The 14339-nt window shown below is 45.3% G+C and overlaps 1 long non-coding RNA gene across 10 annotated transcripts in view; it reads left to right on the top strand.

The window, feature by feature from the left end:
* Nucleotides 1–9152, top strand: part of LOC120851389 — a 57435-nt gene extending 48283 nt beyond the window's left edge. For all 10 annotated transcript variants that reach the window (XR_005718309.1, XR_005718310.1, XR_005718312.1 and 7 more), the window contains one exon: nucleotides 8807–9152. This is a non-coding gene — a long non-coding RNA (uncharacterized LOC120851389). The remainder of the gene's footprint in view (nucleotides 1–8806) is intronic.
* Nucleotides 9153–14339: the final 5187 nt, after the last annotated feature.

The raw sequence follows: 14339 nt of genomic DNA, 5'->3' as shown, positions 1-14339 counted from the left end.
GACCCCTACTTATTTATTTATTTATTTTTAATGTTCTCACTTATTTGATTTGGAATGTATTCATCTTGTCTTAAATTTTATTAGAGGATTCCTTTAGGTTAAACAATATTTAAGGCTGTGTTTTTTTTTTAATGTATTTATTTATTTTTGGCTTTGCTGAATCTTCATTGCTACACATGGGCTATTCTTTGTTGAGGGACATGGGCTTCTCATTGCGATGGCTTCTCTTGTTGTTCAGTTGCTCAGTTGTGTCCGACTCTATGCAGCCCCATGGACTGCAGCAGGCCAGGCTTTCCTGTCCTTCACCATCTCCTGGAGCTTGCTCAAACTCATGTCCATTGAGTTGGTGATGCCATCAAACCATCTCATCCTCTGTCATCCCCTTCTCCTGTCCTCCAATCTTTCCCAGCATCAAGGTCTTTTCTAATGAGTCGGCTCTTTGCATCAGGTGGCCAAAGTACTGGAGCTTCAGTTTCAGCATTAGTCCTTCCAATGAATATTCAGGGTTGATTTCCTTTCAGTTCAGTTCAGTTCAGTCTCTCAGTCATGTCCGACTCTTTGCGACCCCGTGAATTGCAGCACACCAGGCCTCCCTGTCCATCACCAACTCCTGGAGTTTACTCAAACTGATGTCCATCGAGTCAGTGATGCCATCCAGCCATCTCATCCTCTGTCGTCCCCTTCTCCTCCTAACCCCAATCCCTCCCAGCATCAGAGTCTTTTTCAGTGAGTCAGCTCTTCACATCAGGTGGCCAAAGTATTGGAGTTTCAGCTTTAGCATCATTCCTTCCAATGAACACCCAGGACTGATCTCCTTTAGAATGGACTGGTTGGATCTCCTTGCAGTTCAAGGGACTCTCAAGAGTCTTCTCCAACACCACAGTTCAAAAGCATCAGTTCCTTGGTACTCACCTTTCTTTATGGTCCAGCTGTCACATCCATACATGACTACTGGAAAAACCATAGCTGTCACTAGATGGACCTTTGTTGGCAAAGTAATGTCTCTGCGTTTTAATATGCTGTCTAGGTTTGTCATAACTTTTCTTCCAAGGAGCAAGCGTCTTTTTAATTTCATGGCTGCAGTCACCATCTGCAGTGATTTCGGAGCCCATGGCGGAGGAAAAAAGCATTAGTTGCTGGGAATTTGCAGAAATTGTGGGAGGGTATTGGATAGGGGAGTCCAGGCAGCTTTTATAAGGACATGGACAGGGTGGTTGCAGCTGACATATGATTGCTGTAGTGCTGTGTAACTTGTAGAATGTTTGACAGTGATCCACCCCCCAACACACACTCCAAAATTTTTTCTATGGAGGTCTATTGGTTGGATGCTCCAGAAACTATCTTGATACTCCCCTTCCTGCCCAGCGGAAGCCATTTTCAATTCAGACTCCAAAAGGGAAGCAAAACTTCCGGGCTTGTCATTCCCTTTCTTTCATGCAATTTACACAGACCCTGAGGACACTTAACAAAGCCAAAGCGAGCTGTGGCCTTCACAGCCCTGCCAGCACTGAGTAGGGAGTGAAGGGAGGAGAAGAAGTCTTTCACGAGGTGTGAGGCTTGAAGACTGCTCTGAGCAAGTACATCAACGAATATTAAGACTCCATTGAGTGCCCTAAAGATGCCAAGGTCTCCATGTTGCTGGATTGGGAACAGGGCAGATCCAGTCAGTGCCACACTAAGTAAGCACTCTTGCTCATTCCTCAGGAAGAAAGACCCAGTTGATGGAAGAACCTGTTGTTTCTTCTTAACATCCACTTAATTACAAACTTTGAAGACAGTAGAGATCGTGGGCTTTGACTGCCTAGCATCATTCTCCCTTCTTAGATAAGAGCACCTCGATTTTCCTTTGAGGGATCACCTCCTTCCTATTCTCAGATCAGTTATGGTGGAGTTGAGTCCATTCTTTGGCTCTAGGTGGAGGACACCTGACTGTGCCAGTCAGAGAAGGGCATGGTCTCAAATTCAGGCCAGCTGGGACTCTGGATTTTCATTGAAACTGTTAAATGAATTCTCATTTATTTTCCAACTGGGTTGCTAAGCCTCTAGAATGTATGTAATCCTGGGGTTGTTGGTGACCATCTTGATACCTCAGGGGGAATTCTGAAGACAACACAAGTGAAAGCTGAGCTGCAAGATCTAGAAATGGAGACTAATGACATTTTTCGAGCACCAGAGATCTAAACATGCCTGAAGCTAGTCTAAGTCCAAATGATATCTCATTTACATGGGTCTAGGTTTCCCCCCACCCGCTTTTTTCCATTTTGAAAGTTTGATTTGGATTTTTGATACCTGCAGCCGATTGAGTCTTAATTCGTGTCATGAAATATGTGTAGTTCTCATTGTAATGTGTGGTTTGGCTTTTCTTAACATGACCTTTTGTCTTACAGTGCTAAATTTTTAGTTTGCTATGTGAATCAAGTGAGACCATAAGGAAACTAGCATTATCTTCTCTATATGGAAAAAATGGGAAGGAAGGAGGGAATGGGAAGGAAGATGGGATGCTGAATTTAAAGAACCCTGAAGTCCCTAGGTACCTAGAACCCTCAGACCCTATCCAGTCTTTCTGTTCTAAGCGCCCCAACTGTTCTGTGCTCTTCCCTACTAAGACATCATCATAGTTAGTAATGATATGTTCATGCAGTATTTTGATTAATGTCTCTGTCTCCCTCATTGACCTGGCAGTTCTATGAGGGCAATGATTTTGCTAAATGTTATATCCCCAACAACTAGTCCAGCATGTGGCATTCAGCAAATGTTTATGGAATGAATTGACATGAATAGTTATACAGATTGGACTGATCCTCCTTGATTATTGGGGTTAGGATTTTGGCAGAATTGGCAAAAGCAGGGAAAGCGGTGCCCATCCCCTTTGTATTTCCTGCACTACCCACACCACCAACACACAGAGAATGTTTGTCTTAAATGAGATAGTTAATTTCAATTTGACTGGGAAATCGTTTATCAAACCTTCAGTGCTTATGTTGTTATTAGAGCATTTTATTGAGGAATTAAATAGTCTGGTGGTTGACTTAATCTGTGGAAAGCCTTGCAGAGGAGTGGGTCAGATGTGTGTGATTAACAAGCGGTCTTGCTTGCTTCTTTGTCTTTATGAAATCATCTGTTTAACTGGGATAGTCCACCCTTACTCAGGCTTGCCCAGAAATGTGTTGGAGACTGTAAGAAGGCCCAGGCAGTCAATGAGGGAGAGGTTGAGGATGTTGGAGACTTGACTGTCTTAACCAGAAACAAAAGCAGTAAAGGGTGGCCCTGGGAGGAGGGGACGGGTATCCTGAAGCTCACTCTTTTCCCGCTCCCCTCTGGACCGGGCCCACCCCCTCCTCGCCACACAAAGCCTCCCCCTCCCAGCCGAGGCTGTGGTTCTTCCCTTCCCCCAGCCTGCTTTCCCTGAGATGAGGCGAGTGTTTCCCAAGGCCCATGTGACTTCCACTGGCAAGTGACGACTGCAGACGGTTTACCAGTCAGTAAAACTGCCAAAGGCTTTTGTGCTGTAATAATCCTTTTCCTGTTTAAAACTCGGGGGATTTTCTACTGTTGCCAGTACTTTTTCAAGTCAGCAATTACAGTGTGGATTATGTAATGGCTAGGTATTAAAAATAGAAAAGACCAGAGTTTGCATCTATTTTAACCAAATGAAAACAGAGCAGAGGGAGGGGAAAGGAGAGGGAGAGACCAGAGGAGGAGGGGGACAGAGTTACAGACGAGAAGCAGTGAGATCGCATCACGTGACCAGACAGCCCAGCCCACAGTCCACTCTGCCCTTCTGTCTCGCACTTCTGTTCTAGGCCTTCTCCGGGGAGGGGACCCTGCAGAGAATTCTGAGGACTCAAGACCCTCCTGGGTATTCATCAGCTGAGCCTTGGGGTGTTTGCTTACCTCTGACAAGGAAAGTGACCAAGATGGGGAGGGATTGAATTTGGTGTTCTCTTCCAACCGTGCCCCCTTCTCTCCCTACCCACTCACCCCCCGCCCCCAAGTCCAGGACTCCTGTGTCTTGATTTCCAAGGTCTTAGACCTCTGCTTGTTTCTCTTGTTCCAGTGTTAGCATCACGGGATGGTTTATGGAGGAGTCTTTAGCATCCCAGGTCTCTTATCAGTCCTTTGCCAAAGCCACCCCAAATAAATATATGATGTAATTGAAACCCCTGTATTCACTATGAAAAATGGCTTCAGACCCTCCAGCCCTCCTGCTTCCCCACCCCAGCTCCTCTTCCCACACTGGATTGCTACCTCTAAACCCTTCAGGTGGTGCTTAGGAATTCAGAGGCTACCACTGATTTGTTCTTATGCGACTTCTCCTTGGTAATGCCCTACCCCTACCCTGAATCAAGAAATCTTTTTGTTTTCTAAGAGACCTACTGAATTACTTCTGAGTATCTCTAATGGTGAAATTTTAGGTGCCAGGTGGGTCTGGAGCAAGGAGGATATTTTTGGAAGGAGGACTACTAAGAGTCTGACAGATCACATCAAAATACACCAGGCTTTCTACTATGTCACCATTTATACAGAGGAACCCACAGAGGGAGGTTTTGAGTTAATCACTTATACATAGTCTTTGAGCCTGCATAGAGCCTATCCTGAAAGTATCCTACCTTGTAGGTCTTAGGTGGCAGGAAGTGATGGGTACTTTGAAGAAGAAGCTCACTGTTTCCAAAGAGTGAACCCAGATGTGTTTGGTGGGGTTAGGGAGAGAGACCTAAAAGTCTGGATTGTCAATAGAATCAGTTGCAGGCATTATTAGAAAGTTACTTCCTCGTCATTACTTCTGTCCACTCTTGCACCTGCCCCATCACATTTCATTCTCAGAGCCTTCATCTGCACTGGGGGTGGAAGAGAGTGTCAGCAACTCATAATAACACTGGTCCCAGCTCCATCCAACTCCACCCAGCCCTGCCCAAAGTAGAGGGAGTGCAGGGAAAGGAAGAGGGATCTAATTTGTGAATTTTAGGCATCATTTCACTAGATAGGAAGGGGAACCTGGGGACCTTCCTTAGGGCCTTTCAAATCATAATACCAACCTGCACTGGAAATGTCCATGGGGTGGCACGTCTCTTGTTGGTTTTTAGGTCTTTGATTCTGGATTCCTGTTCACATTCTCACCAGAGGCTGACTTTGGTAAGGACTGCCAAATATCTGATATGGTCCAGATTTTAATTCTTCCAACCCACTGTGTCCATTAATGCACTTGAACGTGCCTGATCAAATTCCTGGCCTTGGGTGTGGTCAGGGTCAGTGCTGCATCAGTCATCTGTTATCTGGACAGGCTGGTCACTCCAGACCAGGCAGTCAGCAGAAGCTGGAGGTCATAGTGAGTATCCCATCCCACTCCTGAGACTTTAGCAAGGTAAGGAGTCCACTGACGCACCTGCCTTAGGGGCTGCCAGGGGCTCGAGTCAGTCCAGGACTAAATCATTAGCAGGTTCACAAAGGAGCCCTTTCTGCCTAAACTAAACTCTGTGCTGTGGCCTTCTTCCCATTCCCACCCCCATGGATAAGACCATAAGGAGACATGGTAACTTGGCCACAGCACCTGCCCCATCACACTTCATTCTTAGAGCCTTCATCTTCACTGGGGGTGGAAGAGAGTGTCAGCAACTCAGAATAACTGGTCCCAGCTAGTTGGGTATACTGGTTATTCCTATCCTTTTTCTTAAAGGGGTCACCTTTCCTGTCATTAAAATATCCAAGGTATTTTCACCCCTCCACACACAAACACACACAGACACGTGTGCACACATAGAGAGGGTGTTTCTGGTGTCTGTTGCTTAAGATAGTACTCGTAGTCATAAGCTGGTATGGACTGGGTAACACTTCAGTTCAATTCAGTCACTTGGTCATGTCCGACTCTGTGACCCCATGGACTGCAGCGCGCCAGGCTTCCCTGTCCATCACCAACTCCTGGAGCTTGCTCAAAGTCACGTCCATTGAGTTGGTGATGCTATCTGACCATCTCATCCTCTGTTGTCCCCTTCTCCTGCCTTCTTCAGTCTTTCCCAGCATCAGGGTCTTTTCCAGTGAATCAGTTCTTTGCATCAGGTGGTCAAAGTATTGGAGCTTCAGCTTCAGCATTAGTCCTTCCAATAAATATTCAGGACTGATTTCCTTTAGGATTGACTGGTTTGATCTCCTTGCTATCCAAGTGACTCTCAAGAGTCTTCTCCAACACCACAGTTCAGAAGCATCAGTTCTTCAGTGCTCAGCTTTCTTTATGGTCCACCTCTCACATCCATGCATGACTACTGGAGAAACCATAGCTTTTGATTATATGGACCTTTGTTGGGAAAGTAATGTCTCTACTTTTTAATATGCTGCCTAGGTTTGTCATTGCTTTTCTGCCAAGGAGCAAGTGTCTTTTATGGCTGCAGTCACAAGGCAGGGGGAGCGTTTAAATAGATTTAATTTTTATTTATCTGGCTGCATCGACAAATTTGAGACACAGTAGTGCTTCTGTAACATGGGACATTCATATGGGTCACAGAGCAAGGTGTAAATGGTAGATCTCTTGCAGTAACTCCATGACCGGGGTCAGAGCTCAACAACTATCTCCCTTTGCCGCACATAGTACCACACCCCTCAGACCTCCTCTTGGTCTGATTCTGACATCAGATTCAGAAATAAGTTTGGGAAATGAGCCAAGACAGGCTGAGGGTTGGGCCTCAGGACTCCACCTATTTGTCACAGCTCCTCTGGCTGGAAGTACCAGGAGACAGGAGTGAGGAGAGGTGGTGAAGCACCTGATATGACTGCAGCCACACCTGAGCTCCTCTGTCACCCAGCAGAGCATGGGGGTGGGGGGAGGAAGGAGAGGGGGAGCAAGGAGAGAGGGAGGAGGGACAGGAGGGAAGGGGACAGGGTGAGGGGCTTGGAGCCAGGGCCTTGGAGCTGGGCAGGGCCAGATTGACAGGGATGTCTCTGTTTCCACCAGGAACTGAGACTCCGTTTCCTTCTGGGACTGAGATTCAAGTGTTGGGGGTGCTAGTCTTGGGAAAGTCAGCAGGGGGTGTGCTGACAGCCAGCTTCGGCCTTGGGATAATCTGAGTCCAGGCTGACCAGGGTTACTAAACACGGAGCTGTGCCAGCCCCTCCTTTGTACCCTCTTTCCTTCCAACCAGACAGACAGGCCTAGGCTCCAAAAACTCTTTGTTTTGTCACAAAAGGAAAGATGAGGAACAACTCACTAGCTCTTCCTGCCCTGGGGGTTTGCATTTTAATTTTTGTGTGTGTGTGTGCAGTTTTTATTTAATTATCTGGCTGCACTGGGTCTTAGTTGTGGCATGTGGGATCAAGTTCCCTGACCAGGGATCAGACCCAGGGCCCCTGCATTGGGAGCATGGAGTCTCAGCCACTGGACCACCAGGGAAGTCCGAGGGGTTTGCATTTTAAAAGGACACTTTGAGAGTATTATTACTATTAGTATCACTAAAAGTGTTAACTTCTCCTCTAGTCAGTTTTGGTCATTAAAAATTTTTTATAAAAAGTAAAAAAAAAAACCCTTAAAATTATTAGCATAAAATTTATAGTCTTTTTTCCATATATACTGTATTTAATCTTCCTTTCTTCATTCCCAGAATTTTTTTTTTTTTTTTTGGCCACGATGTGCCCTGTGTGGGATCTTAGTTTCTTACCCAGGGATGGATCTCACACCCCCCGCAGTGGAAGCATGAAATCATAACCACTGGACTGCCAGGGAAGTCCCTCATGCCTTTCGTTTATGATTAGTTTTGTTAGAGGTCCATTTTCTAATAACCAGCTTTTGTGTTATCTCTTATTTTTTTGTCTTCTATTTCATTGTTTTACTTTTTAATCAGTTTTAAACTAGTTTTGTAGTTGAAAAATAATACAAAGGATCATTTTCATCTTATTAAAAAGACCAGCTACCCCAAAGAATGGACAAAAGATTAAAAAAGAGAATTTTATGTGACTTAAAAGACCTTACTTACAGGTAAAATAATGGATCTTAATGGTGGGCCGCTGGGCTTGAGTGGGGATGGGAGGCATCTTAGAGTCAGTGCCCCGTGGAGGGAAACCTAGGTTGCACCTTGGAGGCTGCTGCCCCCACCTGTGATTTAGTTACTGCTCTTAGTCAAGGCACAGACCTCTGCTTCCTCCCTGGTAAATCGTGACTAATGAAAGACGGCCCCACCTGTCTTAATCATTCGCTCATCAGTTCAGTTTCTGAGTGTGAGGGAGATAAAGCACCTGAACTTGCCCTCTTCCCTCTGCTTCCGTCTGCTACCGCAGGCGGCAGGGAGGGGCGAACCCAGCCTCGCCTGGAGGACTGCCTCACCAGGCTCTGGTGTGTAGCCTTAAAGGAACGTTATATTGAAGGGAAGGAAAGTATCTTATTCTCCCTTGAGCTTTTGCCTGCTCCCTTATCTCTTCTTCAGCTAGGTTTTGTTATTGACTTTATTTTTAGGTGTTTTATAATTCTTTTTCTGTGGAGAAGTGAGTGGGAGGGGTAGGTGTGCTGGAAACAAGTCCAAAGACCTGGGAGTCAGGAACCAGGTGGTCTGTATCTACAGTTCTCAAATGTTTTGGTCTTGGGACCCTTTTTATGCTCTTTAAAATTATTGAGGACTTTAAATACTTTTGTTTATGTGGATTGTAGCTATAGATATTTACCATAGTACAAATATGAAAAAACTTTTAAAAACGGAGGCTTTAAAATTAGTTGTTTATTATTTTAAAATAACAGTAACAAATCTTTTACATGTTAGCATACTTCTTATAAAAAGAACAGTTGTATTGTTTTATAGTTTTGCAAATATCTCTTTTTTTTTTCCCCCAGGCTGCTCCATGTAGCATGAGGGATTTTAGTCTCTAGACCAGGGATCGAACCCACACCCCCTTCATTGGAAGCATGGATCACTGGACCATCAAGGAAGTCCCAGCAAATCTGTTTAACGAATAGCCTAATAGAAGACAGCTGGATTCTCGTGCCTGCTTTTGTATTCAATGATATGTTGCTTTCCTTGAAGTAGATGAAAGAAATTGAACTTCATACAGATTTGTATTTGGAAAAAGTGAAAGTATTTTAAGAGCCTTTTCAGATGATTGTGGATATCTTTTTATTCAAAGTCATAATATTTTGATAAAGACATTTATTTACACAGCAGTAAAAGTTATATATTATACATCGTGTGTGTGTGGCCTCAGTCACTAACTCACGTCCGACTCTTTTGTGGACCCCTGGACTGTAGTCTGCCAGGTTCCTCCGCCCATGTAATTTTCCAGGCAAGAATACTGGAGTGGGTTGCCATTTCCTACTCCTTGGATATCTTTTTTGATATGTCACCAGAATTGGACAGGTGGCATATTCTGAAAGGTTAGTTGCAGTGTGAGATCTGAAGCCATATCAGTGAATTTCTCATACTCAGTTATATTAGGGCTTCCTTGTGGCTCTGCTGCTGCTGCTGCTAAGTTGCTTCAGTTGTGTCCGACTCTGTGCAACCCCATAGACGGCAGCCCACCAGGCTCCCCCGTCCCTGGGATTCTCCAGGCAAGAACACTGGAGTGGGCTGCCATTTCCTTCTCCAATGCATGAAAGTGAAAAGTGAGAGAAGTCGCTCAGTCGTGTCCAACTCTTTGTGACCCCATGGACTGCAGCCCACCAGGCTCCTCTGTCCATGGGATTTTCCAGGCAAGAGTACTGGAGTGGGGTGCCATTGCCTTCTCCGGCTCAGCAGTAAAGAATCCACCTGCAGTGCAGGAGACATGAGTTCGATCCCTGGGTCAGGAGGATGCCGTGGAGAAGGAAAGGACAATCCACTCCAGTGTTTTTGCCTGGAAAATCTCATGGACAGAGGAGCCTGGCAGGCTATAGTTCATAGGGTTGCAAAGAGTCAGATACTTCTTTGTGACTAAAAAGCAGCTATATTAAAGTCTGTTGCTCTCTCTTGTTCGTTGAATGGGTCTTTTATTCATGCCTGATTTTCTAACATGGTGCATTGGTGGTCATTGGAAAATAATGGCTCAGTGATTTATGCAGATCTTCCAGATGTAGACACATTTCATTTCATAATACCACATTTGTTATTATTACCACTAATTTCACCAAGTCTAGATATTTGGAAGCTGTCAAGCTCATTCTGTCAACAGTTTTCACTTGACAGCTCGAATTTTATCAGCAAAAAATACTAGCGGTTTCTTGATTTGACAAGCTCACTTCATTCATTTTTGAGAATGCGTCTTCCAGCACCCGTCTGAATTATCAAAGTTTATCAATTGTTCTTTCTAATAAAAATGATGTTCCCCCCAAAAGCAGGTAGTTTAGCTCTCCATGCAAACAATAACATAAACGCGTTCAGTACTTCAGCACAAGTGATTTGTGCATAGACTCATAACAAGATGTATACTCAAGGGTCATGTTTTAATAAGATTAATAATTATTGCTCCATTGTAGACATTCTTAGGTGAAATTGACCTTTTTATTAAAACATAAGTGCTTGGGAATGAAGAATATGATTTTATTGATTTGCATTAGGGCCCCAGCAGTTTTATCTCTTGTTGCTTTTGTGTTAGTACAAATGTCAACAAAGTGAACACTGCAAAAAAATCTTGGTAGTATTTAAAAGAAAAAGTCTTGGTATTATTATGGACTCCCCCGCCACCGCCCCCAGGGGTCCAGAGATCATAATACTATAGCCATTGATCTATGTGATCTCGGGCAGTGATGACTTGTGGGCTCCAACACCTCAGTCAGCCTTCCTGGGTCTCAAGTTTCTTCAACTGCATGAGGGGCCTGGTTGGGTTCTTAGTCTCTCCATACTGTTGAACCCTATTTGCTAGTCCTTGAAGCCACTTCTCCCCCAACAGCTGGGTTACAACTCTCTCCTGTCTCCCTCTCAGGTCTGATTTTCTCTCCATAGCTCCCCCTCAGCCCACCTCTCACAGGTGGGTGTCGTTGTTTCATGTGCTCCTTCACTCCCTGGGTGACCTTATCCCCTCCCTGGTCTTTAACCATCATCCGCAGGCTGACAGCTTCCAAATCTCTATCTTTAGCCCAGCTAGCTGTCCTGGGGCCCAGTTCTATGATTCCAGCTTCCCTTTGTACCTCTTCACCAGTATGCTTATAGGCATGTCACAGGCAGATTTCATCCTCCTCCTCCACACATTGCCTTCTCTTCCAGAATAGCCAGTCTTGGTTAATCCATCATCCACCTAACCACTTAAACCAGAAGCCCAGGCGCTCTTCCCACCTTATCCAGTTCCCTTACTTCTATCATCTAATCACCTAGGCCTACTGGTTCTGCTCCCTAAATATTTCTCCAGTCACTCCCTGCTCCCCAATTCTTCCACTACTGCCTTGGACAGGCCCTCATCATTTCTTAAACTATAGCAAGAACCCTCTCCCTGGTCCCCTGTCCTCCCTTTCAAACCCATACTCTAGCTTAGGCTGGAAACCATAAAAGTTTTTGTTTTCCCATTAAATTCATATTGTGTACTTACATGTCAGGGATTGTGCCGGATCCTGGGGCTACAACATAGAAGAGAAACACAGAAGGCACAATCCGTTGCCTTCAGCACTCACAGTGTATGAGGGGAGAGAAAAAAATAGAGGACACAGGAAAGCATGACACAGTGTTTAGAGATTGGGGGCTGCTTGGGAACAGCTAGCAGCTTTAATTGAGGGTTCAGTTCAGTCGCTCAGTCGTGTCCGACTCTCTGCGACCCCATGAATCACAGCACGCCAGGCCTCCCTGTCCATCACCAACTCCAGAGTTCACTCAAACTCATGTCCATCGAGTCAGTGATGCCATCCAGCCATCTCATCCTCTGTCATCCCCTTCTGCTGCCCTCAATCCCTCCCAGCATCAGGGTCTTTTCCAATGAGTCAACTCTTCGCATCAGGTGGCCAGAGTACTGGAGTTTTAGCTTTATCATCAGTCCTTTCAATGAACACCCAGGACTGATCTCCTTTAGGATGGACTGGTTGGATCTCCTTGCAGTCCAAGGCACTCTCAAGAGTCTTCTCCAACACCACAGTTCAAGGCGTGGCCAAAGAACAAACTTCCTGGAGGAAGCAACACCCAGACTGCACAACTGGGTGGGAGTTAGCTAGGAGTGGTGGGACTGTGGTGGTGGAAAAGCTTTCCTAGTGACCTGATCATCTCATTTCCCTGCTTAAAGTGCCCTTCTGAGCGTCACCACTGCCTGTAGGATAAAGTTCAAATTCCTTACCATGGAACACAAACTTTGTGGCCTCTTAACCATTATCCTGTATTTACCCTGAGCTGCTTTCAGTTCCCCTAAACCCCGGCTCATTCCCTCACAGTTCCTGGCCTTTGCATACAGGATTCCTCGCATCCTCCACCCTTCCCGCCCACTCTGTTACCTGAGTCAGCTGACTCAGGAGACCTTCCCTGACCTCTCCCGTACAGACACTGTGGCTCCATCACCTGTGCTCCCCACCTGTGCACACACCTGGACTTGTGTTCATTTATCACGTCATTAGAGCCCAGCCGATTGCTTCTGACTTGCTCCTGCTTGCCAGTGCGAGATCCTAGGTCTTGCCTGGTTCCCACTCGCTCACCCCATGATCATTTTGGGGATCCTCAGGGTGTGTGTGTCCCATGTGCTGATGGATAAGGTTAGTTTAACCCCCTACCCCCACTCCCACTCTCTTTTTCCCTTTGTCCAGCTCTGCAACCTCCCTTTGCCCCTGCCACACCCCATGGAGCTATCAGATCTGCTTGACATTACCACACCCATCAGGCACACTGCACCTGCTAAGAGCCACTGACAGTCCTGTTGGCATGAAGTCAGCCAGCTCTCTAGTGTCAGAGCAGGGCCATGGGGTATCCCTATTGCCTTACAGAGCCATCAGTTTCAGCTCCACAGATATGTCTAAATCACAACTACCATCCTAGCTTAGAATTACCTCCTCCATGCCACAGAGCAAAGCTTTTGTCTCTGGGTCAGCTCATTGTACCTATCTCCTCCTTCCTTTAGAAAGAGTTATTTCCCAACAGGCACCTCAACCCATCATGCAAATAGCTTCCAAGGCACCAGTGGGCCAGACAGGAGTCACATCATCACTTTCCATCCCCAGCCTGAAGGTAAAAAAATGTATGGATATTATTTATTTAAAATAATAGATTATATAAATAGTACTGAACATAGCTTAATCATTACAAATCTAAGCAGGTTAGAGATTCATAGAATAACACTGATAAAGCTCCTCTTCCATCCCTACCCCTGCCTTAAAGTTTACATTCCTGGTAGGTACTGGAGGGTTAATTATTTGCTGGAAATATTCAGACTTTCTGCTTTGCATTTACACACATGTGTGGCTTGCATAAAACTTGAGAAAGGATTCTTTTTTCCTCCCTGGATTTTCCCCCTTTCCACTCTCACATTCATGGAGATGATTTCCTCAAGTCAGCTCTCCAGATTAGAAAAAGGAATCATCCTTCGGGTGTCTCTGGCTTTTGTGTGTCAAAAGCTTACACACTTAGGGAAACTTTAAGACGTGTAGAATAGCTCATGGAAGAAAAAGGATTCTCTTCCTCAGGATGAATGCTTTGACTAGAAACAAGATGGAAGAATGATTTCACCTAAGTGGCAAGACCCCAACTCTTTGCAGCCTTACCCTCTGCAGACTGGATGCGGGCAGGAGACAGGGGAGAAAGATCTGACTGAGGTGGCTGGAGCCTTGCCCCACCTTCTAGCAGCTCACCTGGGCAGGCAGGAGTGAGGTCCCAGAGAGTGATGGCCACGTGGTAGGGCCAAGCTGGGGGGACACAGGCAGCCTGGTCCAAGATTCCTGGCTGCCCATAGCGGCCCAGAGCAGCAGAGGTTACTAGATCTGGCCTCAGTCCGCTTCACAGCTGCCTCCTGTGTCCCATGTCTGGCACTTCACAGTGTTCAGACATAGCTAGCATTAAGCTTCCCATTGGCCAGATGGAAACTCACCATAAACAGTGTGTTGTTGTGTTATAGAAACTAAAGTTTGTTTTCTTGCACATCTGAATTTGTGAACTGAGATTTGTTCCTGTGGCTTGTACCATTCATATTTTGCCACTTGTGAAAATGATTTCACAATATATCTTGAAAATGTTTCCACAGAAGTAGATATACATTTATCCTTTTTTTAAAAAAATAAAAAACTATAATTTTTAAAAAATACAGGCTCATAGTAAGAAATTCTAACAATACTGCAGGAGAAAGCAAAAATTCCCCAGTCATCTATTCCCACTCCCTAGATATAACTGCTGCTAACAGCTTCTTGAGTGTTCTAGAAATTTCCCATGAAGATAAAGACATGTCCGTTTCTATATAGCTCTTTTTATATACAAATAATCTCAAGCTACAGGCACTTA

The sequence above is a fragment of the Oryx dammah genome, unplaced genomic scaffold (assembly GCF_014754425.2).
Source record: "Oryx dammah isolate SB20612 unplaced genomic scaffold, SCBI_Odam_1.1 HiC_scaffold_25, whole genome shotgun sequence".
In the NCBI taxonomy this organism is placed as follows: Eukaryota; Metazoa; Chordata; class Mammalia; order Artiodactyla; family Bovidae; genus Oryx; species Oryx dammah.
Note: the sequence above shows the minus strand (reverse complement) of the source record. Positions and strands in the feature narration are given on the sequence as shown.